A 24,357-nucleotide genomic window follows, 5' to 3' on the forward strand; every position below is an offset into this window, starting at 1 on the left:
GTAGCTGGGACTACAGGCGCCCACCACCTCGCCCGGCTAGATTTTTCTATTTTTTAGTAGAGACGGGGTTTCACTGTGTTAGCCAGGATGGTCTCGATCTCCTGACCTCATGATCCACCCATCTCGGCCTCCCAAAGTGCTGGGATTACAGGCTTGAGCCACCGCGCCCGGCCAAGTGATTATTTTTTACAACCCCCTTCACATTTTTTAGAGATGACATTTCTGATTTTCAGAAATTAACATAAAATCAAGAAGTAAGATTACATAAGCTGAGAACTCTGGACAGCTGATCAGCTTTATCTATGTTGTTTCACTTTAACTAGAGTGTATAATGGTAGATTATTTCAGATATGTATGTAAGACTGTTTCCTGAACAATAAGATGTATGAAAGGAGCAGAAATAAATACTTTTTCTAATTGAAAACAAAAAAAGCTGGGTGCAAGGGTGCACACCTGTAATCCCAGCTACTTGGGAGGCTGAGGCAGGAGAATCACTTGAACCCGGGAGGTGGAGGTTGCAGTGAGCTGAGATCGCACCACTGCACTCCAGCCTGGGTGACAGAGTGAGACACTGTCTCAAACAAACAAACAAAAAGCTTTCATATCAATTAGGGCTTAAAGAAATATTTCCACCGGGCGCAGTGGCTCACACCTGTAATACCAGCACTTTGGGAGGCCGAGGTGGGCAGATCACGAGGTCAGGAGTTCGAGACCAACCTGACCAACATGGTGAAACCCTATCTCTACTAAAAGTACAAAACTTAGCTGAGCGTGGTGGCACACGCCTGTAATCCCAGCTACTCAGGAGGCTGAGGCAGGAGAATCACTTGAACCCGGGAGGCAGAGGTTGTGGTGAACCGAGATCAAGACTGTACCACTGCACTCTAGCCTGGGTGACAGAGCAAGACTCCGTCTCAAAAAATAAAACAAAACAAAACAAAAAAAAGAAAAGAAACAAAATCTTTCCTAGAAGCCAGAAGACTTGGGCTTAATTTACTGTGTAGACCTGAGCAAGTCCTTCTTCTCTCTGAGTCTCTGTTCCTGCATTTGTAAAATGAGGCCTCTGGAAGCCAGGCACAGTGGCTTATGCTTGTAATCTCCGCACTTTGGGAGGCTGAGGCAGGAAAATCACTTAAGCCCAGGAATTTGAGGCCAGCCTGGGTAACATAGGGAGACCCCGTCTCTACAAAAAAATTTAAAAATTAGCTGGACATGGTTGCACATGTCTGTAGCCCCAGCTACTCAGGAGGCTGAGGTGGGAGGATTGCTTGAGCCCAGGAGGTCGAGGCTGCAGTGAGCCGAGATTGTGCCACTGCTCTCCAGCCTGGGCAACACCCTGTTTCAAAAAAATTTTTTTTGAAATGAGGCCTCTGGATTCCTAAATATGACATGAACAAGATGTTGGTGTGGGTGCCAATTACTTGGATAGGGGACTGGATGTCTTCCCCAGGAAGGCACAACTGCGGTATCAATGTCATCTCAGTCAATGGCACTACAATCCATCCATCCTGCTGCTCTACACAGGGAGCCCAGGTTCTCTGTGTTTGATTTCTCTTGAGAAGAAAGCTTTGCCCTAGTTATTATTCCTAGAATAAAAGGCTATGACTTGTGTTCACAGTGGCGGTAGCAGGTTCCATGTGATTTTGATGCTTCATCACGTTTTTGGTGTTTTTTTTTTTTTTTTTGCAGTTTTCGTGGTTTTATTTAAACACAAATAAAGCATGCATGTGAGCCGTCTATTCATTTTCTTTGCTGCGCAGCTTGGAATTGGGGTTGGAGACTCTGGGGGCCAGTTGGGCTGCTCTTTCCACTCAGGTTTTATGGTTCTTGGAGGAAACATTGCGAGCAGTCTCAGCACAGTAAGATTTACTGCACATCAGCAGCACTTCCAGTTCCTTGACATTGTGGACCAGGAACTTCCAGAACCCACAGGGCAGCATGTGCCTTGTTTTCTTGTTCTGCCTATACCCAATGCTGGGCATCAAGATTTGGCCCTTGAATCTTCTCTGTACCCTACTGCCAATACTGCTAGGTTTCTGTCAGTTACACTTAATTTTCACTTAACAGTCTGATTCATCCATCAGACTGTTCATGATGCCACATGGATTTCTTGGTCCTCTTTTTGACGTTCTTGGGCTTCCCAAGGGGTGTGAGGGTGGTCATGCTGCTGAGAAGATGGGTGCCACTTCTGTAGACAGCCCTGAGGAAGAGAAATTTATCACATTTCTGATAAGTAGAAATTATACCTTCCACCTTGAAGCATTGTTCAAATCACCCCTCCTTGTTTTTTTTTTTTTTTTTTTTTTGTGGTTTCTTTTTTCTTCTTCTTTTTTTTTTGAGACAAAGTCTCACTCTGTCCCCCATGCTGGAGTGCAGTGGTGCAATCTCAGCTCACTGCAACCTCCACCTCCCAGGTTCAAGTGATTCTCTGCCTCAGCCTCCCGAGTAGCTAGGATTACAGGTGCCTGCCACCACACCTGGCTAATTTTGTATTTTGTATTTTGTATTTTTTTTTTTTTTTTTTTTTTTAAGTAGAGACAAGGTTTCACCCTGTTGGCCAGCCTGGTCCCAAACTCCGGACCTCAAGTGATCCACCCGCTTCAGCCTCCCAAAGTGCTGGGATTACAGGCGTGAGCCACCGCGCCCAGCCAGATCACCCTACCTTTAGGGTCTCAGTTTTCACACCTCTAAAACAGCCATATCTTGAAGGGCAAGTAGGGCAATGTCAGTTCCATAAGGGCTGAGGTCCCGTCTGTTTTCATGCATTAATTCAATGTCATTAAGCACCTACTACGCACCAGCCACTATGCAAGGTGCTAGAGGCACAGCAGTAAATACAAGAGATGCAGTGCAATCCCTGTTTTCACAAAGCTTACATCTCAGAAATCAAAATAGTTAAATCCCAAGAAATGTACCATGAGGGAATAACAAAATACCTTCTAATATTTATGGCTGGGCACAGTGGCTCACACCTATAGTCCTAGCTACTCGGGAGTCTGAGGCAGAATTGCTTGAGCCCAGGAGTTTGAGGCTGCAGTGAGCTATGATTGTACCACTGTACTCTAGCCTGGGTGACAGAGTGAGACCCTATCTCTAAATAAATAAATAAATATTTAAAAAATATTTAAGGCCAGGCATGGTGGCTCACACCTATAATCTTAGCACTTTGGGAAGCTGAGGCAGGAGGATCGCTTGACGCCAGGAGTTCAAGACCAGCCTGAGCAACAAAGCAAGAACTTATGTCTACAAAAATAAAAATAAAAATATTAGCCAGGCATGGTGGCGTGTTCCTGTAGTCCCAGCTACTCAGGTGGCTGAGATGGGAGGATCGCTGGAGCCTAGGATTTTGAGGCTGCAGTGAGCTATGATTGTGCCACTCTACTCCAGCCTAGATGACAGAGACCCTGTCTCTAAAAAAATTTTTTAGGCCAGGCCTGGTGGCTCATGCCTGCAAAAACAATTTTTTTAATTAAAATATTTACTTAGTGCTTCCTCTTTGCCAGGTACAGATCCTATAGGGTACTATATTTTGCAGATGAGGAAACTGAAGGACAGAGCAGTGATTAGCTAAGGTCACATGGTCAAGGAGCAGTGGAAATAGGATTCAACACCCCAGTAGTGTGCCTCCAGAGTTCTTCCCTAGAAATCATGACCAAGGAATAAGCTAGTGACATGATAGAAAAGGGAGTCAGAGAGGTATTAAATATTCTCCTTTAGTGACATTTAAGCTGAGACCTGAAAGATGAGCAGGAAGTAGGCATGTGGAATTGGGGAGTAAGATTTCCCAGCAGAAGAAATAGGAAGTGCAAAGGCCCTGAGGCAGAAAAATCAGTAAGTGCAGTGCCTGGTGGGCCAGCAGGAAAGTGAGCAGGACTAAGGTAGAGAAACAGCTTGGGCCCAAAGGCTAGGGTGAGGATTTCAGATTTTACTCTAATTGCAGGGGAAGCCTTTAAATGGTTTAAGTTGGGGATGAACATGATCTGATTTGTTTTTAAAAGATCATGCTGTTTGCTGTGTAAAATAAATGGACTAAAAGAGAGCAAGAAGGGAATGAAGGAGACCAGTTAGGAGATTACTGCCATAATCCCAGTTGAGAGGGGATGGTGCCAGGAATGCTGGCAAGGGCTGGGATGGGGGATGGGTTTAAGTTTTATTTGGAGGTGAACGAAAGGACTTATACATGGATTAGTGTGGGGATGACAGAATGCCCTCTGGCTTTGTGGATGAAGCAGCAGGGTGGATTAGGGTACCCTTGTCTGAAATGGGAAAAACCGAGAAACAGCAGATCTGGCTGAGAAATCAAGGTCAAGAATTTTTGGGCCCGGGCACAGTGGCTCACACCTGTAATCCCTATACTTTGGGAGGCCAAGGCAGGAGTTCCAGACTAGCCTGGGCAACAGAGTGAGACCCTATCTCTACAAAGATAATTTTTTTTTTCACCAGTTGTCAAATGATCCTTTATTAAAAGATTTTCCTTTGTGCTTCTTGAGTAACTGGGTAGCCGGGAGCGGTGGCTCACACCTGTAATCTCAGCACTTTGGGAGGCTGAGGCGGGCAGATCACGAGGTCAGGAGATAGAGACCACGGTGAAACCCCGTCTCTACTAAAAAAACGCAAAAAAATTAGTCGGGCGCGGTGGCAGTCACCTGTAGCCCCAGCTACTCAGGAGGCTGAAGCAGGAGAATGGCGTGATCCTGGGAGGCGGAGCTTGTAGTGAGCCGAGATCACGCCACTGCCCTCCAGCCTGGGCGACAGAGCGAGACTCTGTCTCAAAAAAAACCAAAACAGGTAGCTAGGCATTCCACAGCACCACTGTTGATGTCATCTATGATGTCATGAGGGTGGCGGCCATCAACATTACAGCCCACAGACTGGGCAGTCCCCGAGATCTCTTTAATGGTTCCAGAGAGGTCTCTGGCTAAAGATTGGTGCTGCATCTGTTGAGTAATGTTGAAGATCTCATCAAACGTGATATTCCCACGGTGTTTAATGTTTTTCTGTTTCTTTCTGTCTCTTGGTGGTTCCTTGAGGGCTTTGATGATCAGGGCAGAGGCAGAAGGCACCACCTCAATTTGGGCCTGTGTGTTCTGTCTGGTCAGTTTCACTGTAATCCTCAGGCCCTTCCAGTCACCCTTTGCCTTGACAATGTCATCACCAACCTTTTTTGGAGACAGACCCAGGGGGCCGATCTTGGGGGCCAGCACAGAAGTGGCACCAACTTCACCCCTGGTGCACCTCAGGTATATGACTTTGATCTCGTTGGGGTCAAACTTCAGCAGCACTGGGGAGGTGGCTGATGTCAGATGAACCTAGATTCTGGACGACCGAAGAAAGTTGCACCTTGGCCTCCTCCAAGCTGAAAGTAGAATTTTTTTTTTTTTTTTTTTGAGACGAAGTCTCACTTTGCTGCCCAGGCTGGGGTGCAGTGGCGAAATCTTGGCTCCCTGCAACCTCTGCCTCTTGGATTCAAGTGATTCTGCCTCAGCCTCCTGAGCACCTGGGATTACAGGTGGATGCTGCCCGGCTATTTTTTGTATTTTTGTGGAGATGGGATTTCACCATGTTGGCCAGGCTGGTCTAGAACTCCTGATCTCAAGTAATCTGCTCGCCTTGGCGTCCCAAAGTGCTGGGATTACAGGCGTGAGCCACTGTGTCCGGCCTCTACAAAATCTTTTTTTTTTTTTTTGAGATGGAGTTTCGCTCTTGTTGCCCAGGCTGGAGTGCAATGGCATGATCTCAAAGCTCACTGCAACCTTTGCCTCCTGGGTTCAAGTGATTATCCTGCCTCAGCCTCCCGAGTAGCTGGGATTACAGACGCGTGCCACTATGCCGGGCTAATTTTTTGTATTTTTAGTAGAAATGGGATTTTACCATGTTAGCCAGGCTGGTCTTGAACTCTTGACCTCAGGTGATCCACTGCTTCAGCCTCCCAAAGTGCTGGGGTTACAGGCATGAACCATTGTGCCTGTCCAAAACAAAAATTTTTTTTTTAATTAGCCGGGTGTGGTGGCACACTCCTGTAGTCCCAGCTACTAGGGAGGCTGAGGGAGGAGGATTGCTTGAGCCTGGGAGGTTGGTACTGCAGTGATATATGTTGGTGCAACTGCACTTTAGCAGGGTGACAGAGTAAGACCCCTTTCTCCAAAAAAAATAAATAAAAGAAGTCGAAATGAAAAAGAAAGCACAAGAGCCTGGCTCTCCAGCAAGTTCATTCCTGCCACAAGCCTTTATTAAGCACTTACTGTGTGCAGACACTGCTCCAAGTGCTGGGGATGTAGCAGTGATCAAGACAAGCAAGACCCCTGCCCTCTGAGCACTCTCAAGCCAGGGCAAGAGAGGAAGGCCACAGAGTCAACACAAATAAGGTCATTTGTGCTATGAAGGAAGTTAACAGTGAAGTGTAGGGAATAAGCAAGGAAATCTACAGTAGAAAGGGAAGTCAAGGATGATGGAGTAGGCAGCTGTGGCTTTTGTCTTCCCAGCATCATTTGTACTACTTTTGGTAACAGTGACTTTATATTTTGTGGGGAATCATCTCTCCTACATGCTCAGTGCTTGTTTTTTGTCTTTAGGAATGGGCCCATCTTTAGGAATGGGCTTGTGACCCTGGGCCTGGCCAATGAAACTCAATACTGGGATGTTTGCGGAAACTGTTGGGAAAGAGAAACTCTTTATTTGAGAATTTTTTTTTTGAGATGGAGTTCAAGCAACTCCCTGCCTCATCCTCCTGAGTAGCTAGGATTACAGGCACCCGCCACCATGCCCGGCTAATTTTGTATTTTAGTAGAGACGGGGTTTCACCATCTTGGCCAGGCTGGTCTTGAACTCCTGACCTCATGATCCACCCACCTTGTCCTCCCAAAGTGCTGGGATTACAGGCATGAGCCACCACGCCCGGTCACTTGAGAATTTTTGACCAAATAGATTATAAACATGGAGATGCAGGCAGCCATCTTGCCATCACAAGAAAAGTGCCTACCTGAGGATGCGCCTGCCTGGCAGGAGAGCACAGAAACAAACAGAAACCAGACGAGTGGTAAAACCACTTGAGCACCTGATGCCAGCAGTACCTGAAGGTAGTTCTACCCTTGGACTTTTTAGTTAAATAAGCCAATAAATTCTGAAGGATGCAAGGGAGCCAGGCCAGGGAGTGCCACGAAGGAGCAACCCAGGGAGAAGGAACAGAAAGTGCAAAGACTTTGCAGAAGAGAGTTTGGCTCATTTGTGGAATGCAAAGTCAGCACATAAAGCAGGAACACAACGCTCTGTGCTGCTGGAATGAGAAGGGACAGAGCTATAGGAAGAGAGTTCCATCTCCAGCAAAATGGAAGAAGAGGGGTGCAGAGAAACCCCTCCTCATATATAGCACTTAAAAAAATTATGGGCCGGGCGCGGTGGCTCAAGCCTGTAATCCCAGCACTTTGGGAGGCCGAGACGGGCGGATCACGAGGTCAGGAGATCGAGACCATCCTGGCTAACACGGTGAAACCCCGTCTCTACTAAAAAAATACAAAAAACTAGCCGGGCGAGGTGGCGGGCGCCTGTAGTCCCAGCTACTCGGGAGGCTGAGGCAGGAGAATGGCGTAAACCCGGGAGGCGGAGCTTGCAGTGAGCTGAGATCCAGCCACTGCACTCCAGCCTGGGCGACAGAGCAAAAAAAAAAAAACAAAAAACAAAAAAACAAAAAAATTATGGATATGTTGCAAAATTATCTTTTGTAAGGCATTGATGATGTCCTGAAGTCCTGTCCTGGGCAGGCCTATGCAAACCTACCCTCAAAATCTGAAGAAGCTAAAAGGCTGAAGAAAAAGACTGAGCCGGGCATGGTGGCACAGCACGTTGGGAGGCTGAAGTGGGTGGAGCACCTGAGGTCAGGAGTTTGAGACCAACCTGGCCAACATAGTGAAACCCCATCTCTACTAAAAATACAAAAAATTAGCCGGGTGTGGTGGTGGGCACCTGTAATCCCAGCTACTAGGGAGGCTGTGGCAGGAGAATCGCTTGAACCTGGGAAGCGGGGGTTACAGTGAGCCGAGATTGCACCATTGTACTCCAGCCTAGGCAACGAGAGCAAAAATCCATCTCAAAAGAAAAAAAAAAAAGGAAGAAAGAAAAAGGCTGACAGATCCAGTTTTTCAGAAAGAAACATATAATAGGGACTTACAAACAGAAGTTATGCTCGTTTCTTGGGGAACATTACCCCTGACCCAGGGCTTATCTACCATAGGGAAAGAGTATACATGATTCTGAAGAGATGTATAGGACAACTGAAGTATGAAAACACCAAGGTTGTTTTGACTTAAGGGCAGGATTTATGGTAAGTATCTACGCTTACACAAAGAACTGGAAATCTTGGAGGCCTTCCCGGAACTAGGGTTAATCAGAAGTCAACATGACAGATTAGCATCCAAGATGGAGTTGCTTTGGCCTCCACAATGCACTGACCATGGAGTAAGGGAAAAAATTAACGGAAATAATAAGAAAGGGCCACTCCTCTTCAGTAAATGAGCCGTACAGCTGGTGTTTGTCCCAAGGGCACCTGTTGAACCCCGAGGCCTAGATCAGTCAAAATTTGTTTTCCTTCAGCTCATGATTTGGCATTTTACAACAGGACTCAATATACAGACTAAAGTTTCACAAGCCATACTCACCCCAATTACGTGTGGGGTACACTGATATTTCCTTGCCAATCTATTCTATGCCATTCTGTTTTCTTTTTGAAATGGAGTCTCACTCTGTTGTCCAGGCTGGAGTGCAGTGGCGCCATTTCGGCACACTGCAACCTCTGCCTCCCAGATTCCAGGGATTCTCCTGCCTCAGCCTCCTAAGTAGCTGGGACTACAGGCACACGCCACCACACCCGGCTAATTTTTGTATTTTTCGTAGAGACGGGGTTTTACCACATTGGTCAGGCTGATCTTGAACTCCTAACTTCAGGTAATCAGCCCACCTCGACCTCCCAAAGTGCTGGGATTACAGGTGTGAGCCACCGTGCCCAGTTTATATTTTCTTTTTCTTTTTTGTTTTAAATGCACCAGGCCGGGCGCAGTGGCTCACGCCTATAATCCCAGCACTTTGGGAGGCCGAGGCGGGCGGATCACCTGAAGTTGGGAGTTCAAGACCAGCCTGACCAACATGGAGAAACCCCGTCTCTACTAAAAATACAAAATTAGTCCGGTGTGGTGGCGCATGCCTGTAATCCCAGCTACTTGGGAGGCTGAGGCAGGAGAATCGCTTGAACCTGGGAGGTGAAGGTTGCGATGAGCCAAGATCGTGCCATTGCACTCCAGCTGGGCAACAAGAGCGAAACTCCGTCTTAAAAAAAAGGGTGCAGGTTGAGTTCCATTGAATGATGCAGTACCAAGAGTTGTATTCTATTTGGGGAGTGGAAGCTAAGTTGCAATCACCATTGCAATCAGAAAGCATTCAGAAGAAAGAGGCCACGTGGGGCTCCAGCATTGTGTTGGATTTCTTTTCTAGGGAGTGCAATTTTAGACATGTTGAGTTTGAAATGCCTTTTAGATATTCAAGCAGAGATTTCAAGTGGGCAGTTGAAATTGTCTCGAGCTCAGGGGAGAGGATGGGGCTGAAGATACGAATTTGGAATGATCACATAGCTAGCACTGAACTGGACGAGATGACCGTGAGATGAGAGGAGAGGACCAAGGGCTGAGCCTTGGGCTGATAGGAAGCTGCCAGTGAGAAGAAGTGGCCACAACCTTTGCCCTTTTTTCTCTACTTTTCTCCATCTTGCTGTTAGAAACTCAGATTTGGTGAATGCCATCAAGAACCTTAGGAACAAGCAGGGGCCTGTCCCTAGGAATGATGGAACAGTTAGCTGCTGGCCTCGGATTAGACTCCAGCTGAATCCAATTCCTAACTGATAGAGTAACGATATTGAGCAACCTCTGTCAAAATTGATCAAGACAAAGAAAGGGAGGTGGCACAAATAAACAATGTTAGGCTTGAAGAAAGGGACTTAACTATAGTTGTTGCTGAGATTTAAAAGATAATAGGGCCAGGCATGGTGGTTCACGCCTGTAATCCCAGCACTTTGGGAGGCTGAGGTGCGCAGATCACCTGAGGTCAGGAGTTCTAGACCAGCCTGGCTGAGGCATGAGTATCACTTGAGCCCTGGAGGTGGAGGTTGCGGTGAGCCAAGATGGTGCCACTGCACTCCCACCTGGGCGACAGAATGAGATCCTGTCTCCAAAAAAAAAAAAAAAAGGGACGGGCGTGGTGGCTCATGTCTGTAATCCCAGCACTTTGGGAGGCCAAGGCAGGCAGATCACGAGGTCAGGAGCTCAAGACCATCCTGGCTAACAGTGTGAAACCCTATCTCTACTAAAAATACAAAAAATTAGCTGGGCATGGTGGTACATGCCTGTAGTCCCAGCTTCTTGGGAGGCTGAGGCAGGAGAATCACTTGAACCCAGGAGGCAGAGGTTGCAATGAGCTGAGATCGTGCCATTGCACTCCAGCCTGGATGACAGAGTGAGACTCCATCTCAGAAAACAACAACAACAACAATAACAAAAACAAGGCCCTTCAGTCTGGTTACCAGGCTGCTCTGGTCACCTGACCCACCTGACCCCATCAGGACAGGGGCTGCGCCATTTGATGCCAGCTGTGCATGGACATGGAATCTTTGCTTCTCTAGGAGCCGTGTGGGATCCCACCTTCTGAATGGCACTCATCCCCTTGAACTCAGGCCCTGGATCCCTTCCCTGGAACTGGGGAACCTAACTGCCACCCCTGCCTAAGAGGCTGGGGAAGGAGCTTCTTCCCTCAGCATCTGGTCTCTGGGTCTGGAGACCGGTTCCTCAGCATCCTACAGCCAAGCAGCTGGGACCAGCCTAGCAATCCCTCTTGGGCCTGGAAGCTTCAGGCTCAGCCGAGAGCCTGCTGAGGTGGGGGTGGGAGGATCCCAGGACCCCCACCCCTAGGTGGTGGGGGGGCGGCAGCCAGCCAGAGCTGGAGCTTCAATGTACATGAGCAGGAGGGACCTGATCCAGAATCTTTGTATTTTTTATTTTTTATTTTTTATTTTTCTGAGATGGAGTCTCACTGCAACATTCAGGCTGGAGTGCGATGGCACAATCTCAGCTCACTGCACCCTCCACCACCTGGGTTCAAGCGATTCTCCTGCCTCAGCCTCCTGAGCCGAGGGATTACAGGTACCTGCTACTATACCTGGCTACTTTTTGTATTTTTGGTAGAGATGGGGTTTCACCATATTGGCCAGACTGGTCTTGAACTCCTAACCTCGAGAGATCTGCCCGCTCTGCCTCCCAAAGCGCTGGGATTACAGGCGTGAGCCATCAGACCCGGCTGAAGGGTCTTGTTCATATCTGGTTCTGTAACATCTCTGGGCCTTGGCCAGACTCTAGGGGCTATCATAGGTTAAGAGAGCCCAACAATGATGGAGACTGGATTTCGCACCAGCCAGGTAGAATGAGGACTCTAAATGCGTTTTTAAAAATAGCCCGTTTCTTGAATACCTCAGGACCTCCCCTTTTTCTCCCTCCATCTCTTCCATTCTCCTCCTCCCGTTTCTGAGGACACAGCAGCCACCCTCACCCCTGCCCCCAGACATGCTGGGAGGAAGGGACAGCACGGCTCAGGCTGTGGTCAAATGTGGGGCTGCCTTTCCCTTTTGCAGAAGGCCAGAGTTCAGCTGGCTCGTGTATTTTTTCCTTTTTTCTACCATTCAGATTCCTCTGGGATGGCTTATGTATCGTTGAGCTCCCGTGCTGCAGCTCTGCTTGGCAGAGTCCTGGAGACCAGCAGGACCAGCCTAGAAGAGTAGGTCAAACTCAAGGTCACTCAGACCAAGGCTGAACTAGACCAGGCTCTGAGCTCCCAGCCTCCCTCCTATTCCCCAACCTGAGCCCCAAGGGCTAAACCTGGCAATGATTCTCCTTCCCCACTTGGTAGGGAACCCTGCTCAGACCCAGCCTGAGATACTCCATGCTCTCCCTGGCCCTGACCCATGGCTTCTGACCTTCACACAGTTCTCCTTCATCCCTGTAGACTTGGGGTTCCTGAGAACAGACCTATGTTTCCCTACCCCCTCAGACAGGGAGACTCTGAGGCCTGGATTCCACAGAGTGGGGCCTGAAGGCAAGGCTGGGATTCCCTCCTCAGATTGGGGGCTGAAGGGGTGGCCTGCCCCTCCACACCTGTGGGTGCTTCTCGTTAGGTGGAACGAGAGACTTGAGAAAAAGAATAATACACAGCTACCAAGTATTGAGAAAAGAAAAGCGGGGCCTAGAGGGACCGGTACCCCATAGTGCTTACAGAGGACCCAACCGGCACCAGGTCTCTGAGTTCCCTCAGTATTTATTGCTCAAAAAGATAAGGGCAAGTTAAAAGTCGCAGTAAGACCATACAGATACACGGAGATGTTATACCATTTTACCCAGGGGATCGGGCAGGAGACAGATGTTTTTCTTTTACTGAGATTTAGAGAATGGTACTGACCTTCACCACAAGCAGGCTTTAAGCATTTGCCTAAACAAAGGACAATTCCTGTGGGCCGGGGCACGGTGGCTCAAGCCTGTAATCCAGACTACTTTGGGAGGCCGAGACGAGTGGATCACAGAAGGTCAGGAGATCGGAGACCATCCTGGAGCTAACCAGTGACAACCCCCATCTCTAACTAAAAAAATACAAAAAACTAGCGGCGAGGTGGCGGGCGGCCTGTAGTCCCAGGTCTACAATCGGGACGGCTGAGGCGGAGGAACTTAAACCCGGGAGCAGAGCTTGCAGTGAGTGAGATCTCCGGCCCCACTGCACTCCAGGCCTGGGACAGAGCGAGACTTTCGTCTCAAAAAAAAAAAAAAAACACATTCCTTACACCCCAAAATCTTTTAAACCTTAATACCCACGGCGATGTCTCTAGCAAGGACAGGATTGGGGGTAGAGTCACAGATTAACAGCATCTCAAATACAGAGCCAAATGGAGTCTCTTAAATTTACTTCTTTCTATATAAACACAGTAACAAGCTGACCTCTCTTTTCCCCACAGGGGGCTCCTTGGGGACAAGTCTGGGTCTGCCCATCCCCAGTCCATGGCACCAGATCCCTTGATGTCTCCTCACAGGGTTCTGCCCACAGTGAGAAAGGACTTCCTTAGGGGAGGTAGCACAAGCCTAGAACAGAGGGAGGGGTACTCCCACAGCAGCTCCTCCCCATCCCACACCAGCTCTGCAGAGAGCCCTCCTTCCCTCACCTTCCCTATGATTTAGGCAAGAATTGGACAGGATGGAAAGAAGCCCAGGATGTGGGGAGACAGGTTTGGGTTGAGTTACTTCTTCACTAAGAGCCTCAGTTTGCTTATCCATAAAATGGGAAGAATACTATCTTCATGGTTTTCTCTTGTGTGTCTGCTTTTACCTATTGCCGCCAGGGATGGAAGGCGGCTGGTATCTCACCCTGCACCACCTTGTCTGACCAACATCTATTTTCTAGCGCCTCCTCAAATTGAGAAGCATCCCTGGAATCCCTCCTCTGGGGCCCAGCGGGCCGTGGATAACCTTCCACTGCAGCATTACCCTGTCACCTCTCACGTTGTGTTGGCATCTCTGGGCATAGTCTGTGTCCTGACATGCTGTGGGCTCCTCAGGGTCACTCACTGAGTCCTGTTCTCTCAGTGCTTGGCCTAGAGCTAGGCACAGAATAGGGGCTCAGGGAGACTTCTTGGGCTCCCTACCTCGATTACTGCCCCCTCTGCATCCCAACTCCCACCCCAACCTGCCTCACCATAACTGCCGGGGACTTTGTGTCTCCACGCTGCTGACTCTCCCAAGCCCAGGGTCCTCCTGTGTCTAATTTGGGAGGTCCTGGGCACGACCCTGCACCATCACCCCATGACCTCTGGCAAACCCCACCCACTCCCCTGTACCCTTGGATTTCTTTTTTTTTTTTTTTTTTTTTTTTTTTTTTTTTTTTTTTGAGACGGAGTCTTGCTCTGCCGCCCAGGCTGGAGTGCAGTGGCCGGCTCTCACCTCACTGCAAGCTCCGCCTCCCGAGTTCACGCCATTCTCCTGTCTCAGCCTCCCGAGTAGCTGGGACTACAGGCACCGGCCTCGTCGCCCGGCTAGTTTTTTGTATTTTTTTTTTAGTAGAGACGGGGTTTCACCGTATTAGCCAGGATGGTCTCGATCTCCTGACCTCATGATCCGCCTGTCTCGGCCTCCCAAAGTGCTGGGATTACAGGCTTGAGCCACCGCGCCCGGCCGTACCCTTGGATTTCATTCATTTCCTTCCGCCACAAACATAGGGGGTGGTGCTAAACTGTTACACTGGTGGCCTCCAATGAACCAGGCCTCCATGAATCCATGCTCTTGTATGGTCCCCTCCTGTGTTGACTCCGGGGCTTGGCTGTAGGACTTGCTTTGGCAATGGGACACCAAGAAGCATGAAGCAAGCAGAGGCTTGATAAGCATTTGCACCCTGGGGCGTGTCCTCTTGGAAGCCAGCTGCCCTCCTAAAACACGGTCGGCTAGACTCCTAAGTGATGAGAGGCCATGGAGGAAGACAAGCCATTTTGGGCTATCCAGTCCCAGCTAAGCTCCCAGCCACATGCATCAGCCATGTGGAACCAGAACTGCCCTGCTGAGCCCCAGCCAAACTACAGAATTTTTAGATATATCATCAACAATGATATATCATTGTTGTTTTATGCCACTAAGTTTCAGGGATAGTTTGTTTCTCAGCAATAAATAACTGAAATAAGGGATACCCTAAGTCCCCTCTTCCCTTACCCTCTACATCCAGTCCTGTGGGATCCGCCTGTGGAATATTTCATGGATCTGACCACTTCTCACCACATCCCCAGGTGCCATCATCTCTCACCTGAACTCCCTGCGCGAGCATTGCCTTCCTACAATCACCAGACAGCAAACAGGGCCACTCCCTGGCTCAGCACCCTCCAGTCAGTTCCCATATCCCTTAGATTAAAAGAAGTCCCGGCCAGGTGTGGTGGCTCATGCCTGTAATCCCAGCACTTTGGGAGGCAAGGCGGACAGATCACGAGGTCAGGAGTTCGAGACCAGCCTGACCAACACGGTGAAAGCCCCTACTCTACTAAAAATACAAAAATTAGCCGGGCATGGTGGTGTGCACCTGTAATCACAGCTACTCAGGAGGCTGAGGCAAGAGAATCGCTGGAACCCAGGAGGTGGAGGTTGCAGTGAGCCGAGATCGCACCACTGCACTCCAGCCTGGGTGACAGAGCAAGACTCCGTCTCAAAAAAAAAAACCAAAAAACGATTAAAAGAAGTCCCTCTCCCCCTTGCTTACTGCACTCAGACAACACTGGCTTCCTTCCTGCTCCTCTAACATGCTGAACTTATCCCAACCTCAGGGCCTTTGCACCAGCTGTTCACCCTGCCTGGAACACTCTTCCTCTCGGTCTTTCCATCTAGGTCTTTCCAATCTCAGTTTAAGTGTCTCTTCCTCAGGAATGCTATCTATAGAACAGGAAACTGAGGCTTGGAGAAGTGAGGTCATTTCTCAAGTTCACATAGTTAGGAAAAGGCTGGACCAGGATTCCATCCCAGGTCTGTTTGACCCCCCTCTCCAGGGCACTTTCTGCCACATCGATGGTTTGGGAGGCAAAGCTGGTGGCCATGGGCTCCTGAGAAAGGGGAAGAATTGGAGTAGCTTCCTTCACTTACCCCCTCCATAAACACTCCCAGCCGGAGCCTTTGGGCTCTGCCCTGGGCTGGGTGCTGGGGACTGAGGGATGAATCAGAACAGAACTTGCCCTTTGGGAGCTTCAGTCTGGAGGCAGGAAAAGCAACAGGGGAGGTCAAGGTCACTCAGGGGCCCAGATGGCCTTGAGTTGGCATAGGGGACAGCCTTCTAGCTGGGGGCTCTTTAGGAAGGCTTCCAAGAGGCAGTGACATTGGCTGGGGTGGGCAGAAAGTGGGGGTGGTGTTCGGTGGCCAGAGCTGCAGTGCTCTCTCTTAGTGACCAGGAGCCTCAGCTCAGCCATGTGTAGCCATGCCTCTGTGTGTGTGTGGGGAGGGGTGTGCGTGTGGGTGTGTGTGTGTGTAACAGTGAGGGAGTAGTATGGTGGGGGATGAGGGTGCAGCCAAGAGAAGGGCTGAATGAATAAATGTATTTCACTGATGTAGGAACTAAAGCCCAGAGAGTCTGAGTCACTTGTCCAGGCTCACAAAGCACCAAGCAGTAAAGGCAGGATCTGAACCCAGGTTTAACCTGACACCACACAGAGCCAGGTTAGGGAGTAGAGGTCCATATTCACCAAGGTCCATCCGTTACTCACTATGTGACCTCAACTAAGCTCGTTCCCCTCTCGCACCTCATTTTCTCATTGGCAAATTGAGGGGGTTGGATGAAGCTTCTTTGGCACAAGGACTCTGGAAAATACTTTTACTAGGGACTTGGAACCAACCAGCAGAACCTGCCTCAACCTGGCACAAGATGGTTCCTCAGCCTGCAGCTCCCTCTAGGCCCAGCCAACGGGATGCAGCACTGGCTCAAGCCAGAGAACCCCAGGAATCCCTGGGGCCTCCCGTCTAACAGTGCAGCCTGGAGTTCCAGGGGGCTCCCCCTGTACCTCTGTCCACAGCTTCCACACAGTACAGAGCCCCGTTTGCTTGCCCCTCATCCCCCTCACCACTGTCCCCATCCTACCAGTGTAACACTTTTTTTTTTTTTTTTTTTTTTTTGCTGGGGGGACAGACAGGGTCTTGTTCTGTCACCCAGGCTGGAGTGCAATGGCATGATCACTGCTCACTGCAACCTTGACCAAACTTTACCTCCCAGACTCACTGGGTGATCCTCCTGCCTTAGCCTCCTGAGTAGCTGGGATCACGGGCATGCATCACCATACTGGCTATTTTTTTTCCCTTTTTTTGGTAGAGACAAGGTCTTGCTGTTTCCCAGCCTGGTCTGAACTCCTGAGCTCAAGCAATCCTCCTGTCTTGGCCACCCAAAGTGCTGGGATTGCAGGTGTGAGCCACCCTGCTGGCCTTATTATGGGGATTAAATGGAATAGGGCACATAATAAACCTAACAAGTTGTAGGCAGTCATGGTCAATACCAGTAATTTGCTCAGCTTATTCTCAGAGGCAGTGGTCTTGCCTTTGAGAGTCCCAGCCCCAGAATGGCAGGACAGAGAGCCAGAGGGTGGGGCGTGGAGGTGAGGAAAGGGGTTAATATAAAATAGTTAACATCTGTTTAGCACTTACTATGTGCTGGTCTCCGTTGTAACAACCACATGAAGCTATTACCCACACTTTACAGATGGGGCATCTGAGGCACAGAGGAGTTCAATAACTTGGCCAAAGGAACACATAGCAGGTACGTGTATGAGCTGAGGCACAAGTTCAGATCTCATGGCTCCAGAGCTCACACTCTAAACCACTGTGTTGTCCTGCCTCACGTTAAACCCATTTTTGGATGAGAAATGCTGAGGTCCGGGCCAGGCCTAGTGGCTCACGCCTGTAATCCCAGCACTTTAGCAGGCCGAGGTGGACGGATCACCTGAGGTCAGGAATTCGAGACCAGCCTGGTCACATGGTGAAACCCTGTCTCTACTAAAAATACAAAAATTAGCTGCATGTGATGGCCCGCGCCTGTAATCCCAGCTACTCCAGAGGCTGAGGCAGGAGAATCGCTTGAACCCAGGAGGCAGAGGTTGCAGTGAGCCAAGATCGTACCATTGCACTCCAGCCTGGGCAACAGAAGGAGACTCCGTTTCCAAAAAAAAAAAAAAAAAAAAGAAATGCTAAGGTCCCAAGAGGCTAAGTTCACACTGCAGAGTTAAGCATCTAGTATTCCAAGTCAGAACTTGTGACCCTGAAGTTCTGGAAATTTCCACTGCTGTGTGCTGTCCCCTAGTGCCCTTATGGGAGAAGCACACCAGAGGCAAGCAGCAGATACCCAGGGAAGGAAGGGAGGCAGGCAGACTGAAGCCGGGCTGCAGACACCACTGCCCACATTCCCCTGACCCACAGCTCCTCCGCAGCCCCAATGCTGTATGTATTGCAGCTCCTAAACAGCACTCCGAAATGGCATCCATGGATACAATGGTGATATGTCTGGGCTATCTTACAGATCCTCAAATTCAACAGTTCTAACACTACGTTGCATTCTTACACCCAAAACTTGTCCTCCCCAGTCATCTCCATTCATCCAGTAACACAGTCGGAAGCCCAGCGTCATCCTTGATACCTCTCTTCTCCCTGCAAGCTGTCACCACCAGCCCAGGAACCTAAATGGTGGTTGAGGAGGGTGATCAGAAAAGTAAAAATTGAAGAGAGTGGAGCAACCATGGGGAAAGCAGAGGATTGGGACAATGGCCCCACGTCAAGTCCAAAAGGAAAAACTGAGCTCAAGAGGCTGATGACAGAGGCAGTTGTCTACTCTGCTTAGAAAGAAACCCAGACACACTGGGCGCGGTGGCTCACACCTGTAATCCCAGCACTTTGGGAGGCTGAGGCGGGTGGATCATGAGGTCAGGAGACTGAGACCATCCTGCCTAACACAATGAAACCCCATTTCTAGTAAAAATACAAAAAATTAGCCAGGCGTGGTGGCACATGCCTGTAGTCCCAGCTTCTAGGGAGGCTGAGGCAGGAGAATCGCTTGAACCTGGGAGGCAGAGGTTTCTGTGAGCCAAGATCATGCCACTGCACTCTAGCCTGGGAGACAGAGCAACATTCTGTCTCAAAAAAGAAAGAAAGAAAGAAAGAAACCCAGACACAACTGTAAGGGCTTGGAGGAAGGCACAGTAAGGAATACTGTATAGGGAATCAGAAAGATGGGGTTCCCACCCACCTTCACTACTCATTCGAGGTGTGGCCTTGAGCAAATGGTCTAACCTTGATGGCCTCAGTTTCCCCACTTGTAAAAATGAATATGACGATGCCGACCTCATAGGGATGTAATAAGGATCAAATAAAAAAATGTGTTGTTTTGTAAACTGTAAAGGAAAGTGCACAGGAGAGGCAGGTTGTGACCTGGAAAATCCACCCCATCAGACCTGTCTCCTTTGCCAGCTCAATGATGGACCTATAAGGTACTCTGTTTTGCTTCAAAGAGTGTCACTGTTTTTGTTTTGTTTTGTTTTGTTTTGGTGGGGAGGGGGTTTATTTATTTGTTTATTTATTTTTATTTACTTATGTAAGACATTTTTGCTCTTGTCGTTCAGGCTGGAGTGCAATGGCGCAATCTCAGCTCACTGCAACCTCTGCTGCCTGGGTTCAAGCAATTCTCCTGCCTCAGCCTCCCGAGTAGCTGGGATTACAGGCATGAGCCACCACGCCTGGCAACATTTTTTGTATTTTTACCGGAGACAGGGTTTCACCATGTTATTCAGGCTGGTCTCGAACTCCTGGCCTCAGGTGATCCGCCCATCTCAGCCTTCCAAAGTGTTGGAATTACAGGCATGAGTCACCGCACCTGGCTTGTTTTGTTATTTATTTATTTATTTATTTACTTAAATTGACTAGTAAAAATTATATGGTATTGTTTGGTTTTAATTGTGGAAAATACTTCTACATAAAATCTGCCATTTAAACCATTTTAAAGTATAAATTCAGTGGCATTAATTACATTCACAGTGTTGTGCAACCATCACAACTATCTACTTCCAAAACTCTTTTTTATCACTCCAGAGACTATGTACCCATTAAGCAGTAACTCCCCATTCCCCTCTCCCTCCAGCCCCTGATAACCACTAACCTTTGTCTCTATGAATTTGACTATTCTAGATATTTCATGTAAGTGAGAATCATACAATATTTGTCCTTTGCATCTGGCTTACTTCACTTATCATAATATCTTCAAGGTTCATCCCTGTTGTTGCATGTGTCAGAACTTCATTGTTTTTATAATTGAATAATATTCCCTTGCATGTATATATATCACATTTTGTTTATCCATTCATCTGTTGGGTTGTTTCTACATTTTGGCTATTGTGAATAATGCTGCAAAGAATACTGGCATACAAGTATCTGTTTGAGGCCCTATTTTGATTATTTTGTGTATGTATCTAGAGTGTCATTGATTTTTTTTTTTTCTTTTTGAGACAGAGTTGTGATCTTGTTACCCAGGTTGGAGTGCAATGGCGTGTTCTCGGCTCACTGCAACCTCCACCTCCCAGGTTCAAGCGATTCTCCTGCCTCAGCCTCCTGAGTAGCTGGGATTACAGGCGCCTGCCACCATGCCTGGCTAATTTTTGTATTTTTAGTAGAGACAGGGTTTCACCATGTTGGCCAGGCTGGTCTCGAACTCCTGATCTCAGGTGATCTGCCGGCCTCGGCCTCCCAAACTGCTGGGATTACAGGCACCTGCCACCATGCCTGGCTAATTTCGTATTTTCAGTAGAGACGGGGTTTCACCATGTTGACCAGGCTGGTCTCGAACTTCTGATCTCAAGTGATCCACCTGCCTCGGCCTCCCAAAGTGCTGGGATTACAGGCGTGAGCCACCATGCCTGGCCCAAGAGTGTCATTGATTTTTGACAGAGTTATTGAATATGCACCGTGGCAATGGGAAGGACCCTTGGGAACAGGGCCCAGTATCTTTGAGTGAGGGAGGGAGAGGAGCAGAGAAAGGGGAAGTTTCAGTGTGGCTATAATTAGAATTATAACAGCTACCTTGTGCCTATTGCAAAACTCTTCACAAAACACTCACCAGAAAGCATAGCCAGAGGTTCAGAGATCATATTTATTTCCTTCCTTTCTTCCTTCCTTTTTTTCTTTCTAGGCAAGGAAAGTAGCACTGAGCTGCTTCAGTCATCATATTTTATTCTTATTAATCCACAGCATTTTAGGTACCACAGAATTAGAATTTGGTAGAGCAATTCTGCACTTCTACAACTAAAGTTCTGGAAAAAGCAAAACTATGGAAACAGAAGAAAGATCAATGGTTGTTAAGGGCTGGAGTCAAGGGGAGGAACTGACTACAGAGGGGTTCAGGGGAATTTCTGGGGGGTGATGGAACTGATCTATATCTTGATTGCTGTGGCAGTTGTGCCACCGTATGCATTTTCAAAACTGACAGAACTGTACACTAAAAAGGGTGAATTTTACTATAGGTAAATCATACCTTAATTTTTTTTTTTTCTGTCGCCCAGGCTGGAGTGCAGTGGCCAGATCTCAGCTCACTGCAAGCTCCGCCTCCCGGGTTTATGCCATTCTCCTGCCTCAGCCTCCTGAGTAGCTGGGACTATAGGCGCCCGCCACCTCACCTGGCTAGTTTTTTTTGTATTTTTTAGTAGAGACGAGGTTTCACTGTTAGCCAGGATGGTCTCGATCTCCTGACCTCGTGATCCGCCCGTCTCGGCCTCCCAAAATGCTGGGATTACAGGCTTGAGCCACCGCGCCCGGCCCAATTTTTTTTTTTTTTTTTTTTTAAGAATGAATAAATAAATGGGGAGAAAACTAGATAATACTCCCAGCTACTCGGGAGGCTGAAGTGGGAGGATTCCTTGAACCCAGGAGGCGGAGGCTACTGTGAGCCAAGATCACATCACTGTACTTCAGCCTTGGTGACAAAGTGAGACCGTGTCTCCAACAACAGCAACAACAACAACAACAACAAAAACTAAATAAAAACCTAGGCCGGGCGCAGTGGCTCACGTCTGTAATTCCAGCATGTTGGGAGGTCGAGGTGGGCGGATCATTGAGATCAAGAGATTGAGACCATCCTGGCCAACATGGTGAAATCCTGTCTCTACGTAAAAATACAAAATTATGGCGGGCGCGTGGCTCAGCCTGTATCCCGACTTTGGCGACTGCCGAGACGGGCGGATCACTAGGTCAGGAGATCGGACCATCCGGTACCAGTGAAACCCCGTCTTACTTAAAAAAAAAAATCAAAAAACTAGCTGGCGAGGTGGGGCGCCTGTAGTCCCAGCTACTCGGGAGGCTGAGGCAGCGAGATGGCGTAAACCCGGGGGCGAGCTTGAGTGAGCTGAGATCTGGCACTGCACTCAGCTGGGCGCCGAGTGAGGGACTCCGTCTCAAAAAAAATTAAAAAAAAAAAAAAAAAAAAAAAAAAATATAGCTGGGCAAGGTGGTGCACACCTGCAGTCCCAGCTACTCAGGAGGCAGAATTGCTTGAACCCGGGAGGCAGAGGTTGCAATGAACCGAGATTGTGCCACTGCACTCCAGCCTGGCAACAAAGCAAGACTCCATCTCAAAAAAATAAAATAAAATAAAATAAGTAAGACCCTAGGCTCTCATGTGTTTGCATATTTTGAGAACTTTGCAAGTGACACTAACTCTAATTATTTAGCATTAGAGCATAAACTTCTATTTTTTCATTCATTCATTATAAAATGAAACCTCCGGAATCCACTATTCAACACAAAAATCAGAACATTGCTAAAAATTAAATCTACCTATGGGTTTCTCTCCCACAGGTAGACTAAATAGGAGGATCCCTGCATCGTCCCCCAGGTAATTTGTGTGTGTGTGTGTGTGTGTGTGTGTGTGTGTGTTTCAGGCTGGAGGGCAGGGCAGTGGTGTTAACATGGCTCACTCCTGGGCTCAAGCAATCCTCCTGCCACAGCCTCCCAAGTAGCTGGGACCACAGATGCATGCCCAACCTTTCTGTTTTTTCTTTTTACTTTTTTTCCCCCGTAGAGACAGGTCCTTCTATGCTGCCCAGGCTGGTCTTGAAGTCCTGGGTTCAACCAATCCTCCCAAATCCTTGGCTTCCCAAAGTGCTGGGATTATAGGCATGAGCCACCACGCCTAGCCCCCCAGGTATTCATTATTCTGAACTTTGTGTTTCTCATTCCTTTGCTCTTTTCTTTTTTGGGCTAGGGTCTTGCTATGTTGCCCAGGCTAGTCTCGAACTCCATGGCTTAAGAGATTCTCTTGCCTTAGCCTCCCAAGTAGCTGGGATTACAGGCCCAGGCCACTGCACCCAACTCCTTGCTTTTTTTCTTAAATGTTTTTTTTTTTTTTCACATAAAAATTAGGCTGAAGCACATGAATTTGCCATTACTTTTAGATCAAAACAGGTCAATAACAGCAAATTCATATGGTACAACCAAATATTATGCTTAAATGTAGTAGTTCTAGTTATTTTTGAATCATATATAAAGGATGTCATTCCATATGTAGTCTTCTGAGATTTGCCTTTTTTCAATTCAATATTATATTACCACGATCCAGCCATGTTGCTATTTTTCATTCATTTTCTACTTCTCTATAATTAATTCCTTCGCATGAATATCCCACATTTCTCTATCTCCTGTCAGTAGCATTTCCGTGTTTTCGGTTTGAGGCTACCACAAACAATATTTCTACTAACATTCTTGTACACATTGTCTACTGGTGCACTGTACAAGAGCTTACTGTGGCTGTACATAGGAATGGACTTGCTAGGTTTCAGAGTACACAGATGTTCAACTGCACAAGATGTGACTGTGAAGTGAGGATGTGACTCATTCTCTGAGCTCCAAATAAGAATACAATGTGCCACCTTCCTCAGGAGGGAATGTGGACAAGATGTGGTGGGAGGCTCTGGGGTGGAGGGTCTCTGGTGGAAACTCAACACCTTTGCCTGATGCATCCCAGTGATATCTTCTTGTTGCATCCATTATCTCTTTTAATCCTCCCAAGTTGAAGAAAGGTACTACTATCTCCAGAGATTAGGTTTAGAGGAGGAAAGTGTCTTGCCCAAAGTCAGTTTGTGCCAACTGCCTCAGCAAACAATGTCCCCTCTCAAAGCTTCAGTTTCCTCTTACTGTAAAATTGATATGATAATACCTGACCCACTTCACAGATTAACGGTTTTGGCATGCATGGCTCCTGGAGATGCTCCCTAAAAGTCACTTGTTTGTTTATTTATTTATTTGAGACGGAGTCTTGCTCTGTCGCCCAGGCTGGAGTGTGATGGCACAATCTCGGCTCACTGCAACCTTCACCTCCTGGGTTCAAGCCATTCTCCTGCCTCAGCCTCCAGAATAGCTGGGATTATAGGTGCCCGCCACCACACCCGGCTAATTTTTTGTATTTTTAGTAGAGACAGGGTTTCACTATGTCGGTCAGGCTGGTGTTGAACTCCTGACCTCGTGATCCGCCCGCCTCAGCCTCCCAAAGTGCTGTGATTACAGGCGTGAGCCACCGCGCCCGACCAAGTCACTTGTTTATTAATGCTATTGTTAAGTTATTGAGTTGTTATTAATATTAAGAGGAACAGTAACCCAGGACAGTCTGAGCCTTGCCTTCTTGACATTCAATGGTGATGCCTCTTGCAGAGACCTTTTTTGGATGTAGTGACCACGGCCCATTTTGGCCACCACTTTTGATCCTGGATGTATCTTTCAGAGCTGCATATCCTGGACCCCTCCTATACCC

At 48.1% G+C, this 24,357-nt stretch overlaps 1 pseudogene; it reads right to left on the reverse strand.

Annotated features, from left to right (window-relative positions):
* Positions 1 to 4,769: 4,769 nt before the first annotated feature.
* LOC108518150 (60S ribosomal protein L12 pseudogene) lies at positions 4,770 to 5,360 on the reverse strand (annotated as a pseudogene).
* Positions 5,361 to 24,357: the final 18,997 nt, after the last annotated feature.

Source organism: Rhinopithecus bieti, unplaced genomic scaffold (genome assembly GCF_001698545.2).
Source record: "Rhinopithecus bieti isolate Rb0 unplaced genomic scaffold, ASM169854v2 scaffold_41082, whole genome shotgun sequence".
Taxonomy (NCBI): domain Eukaryota; kingdom Metazoa; phylum Chordata; class Mammalia; order Primates; family Cercopithecidae; genus Rhinopithecus; species Rhinopithecus bieti.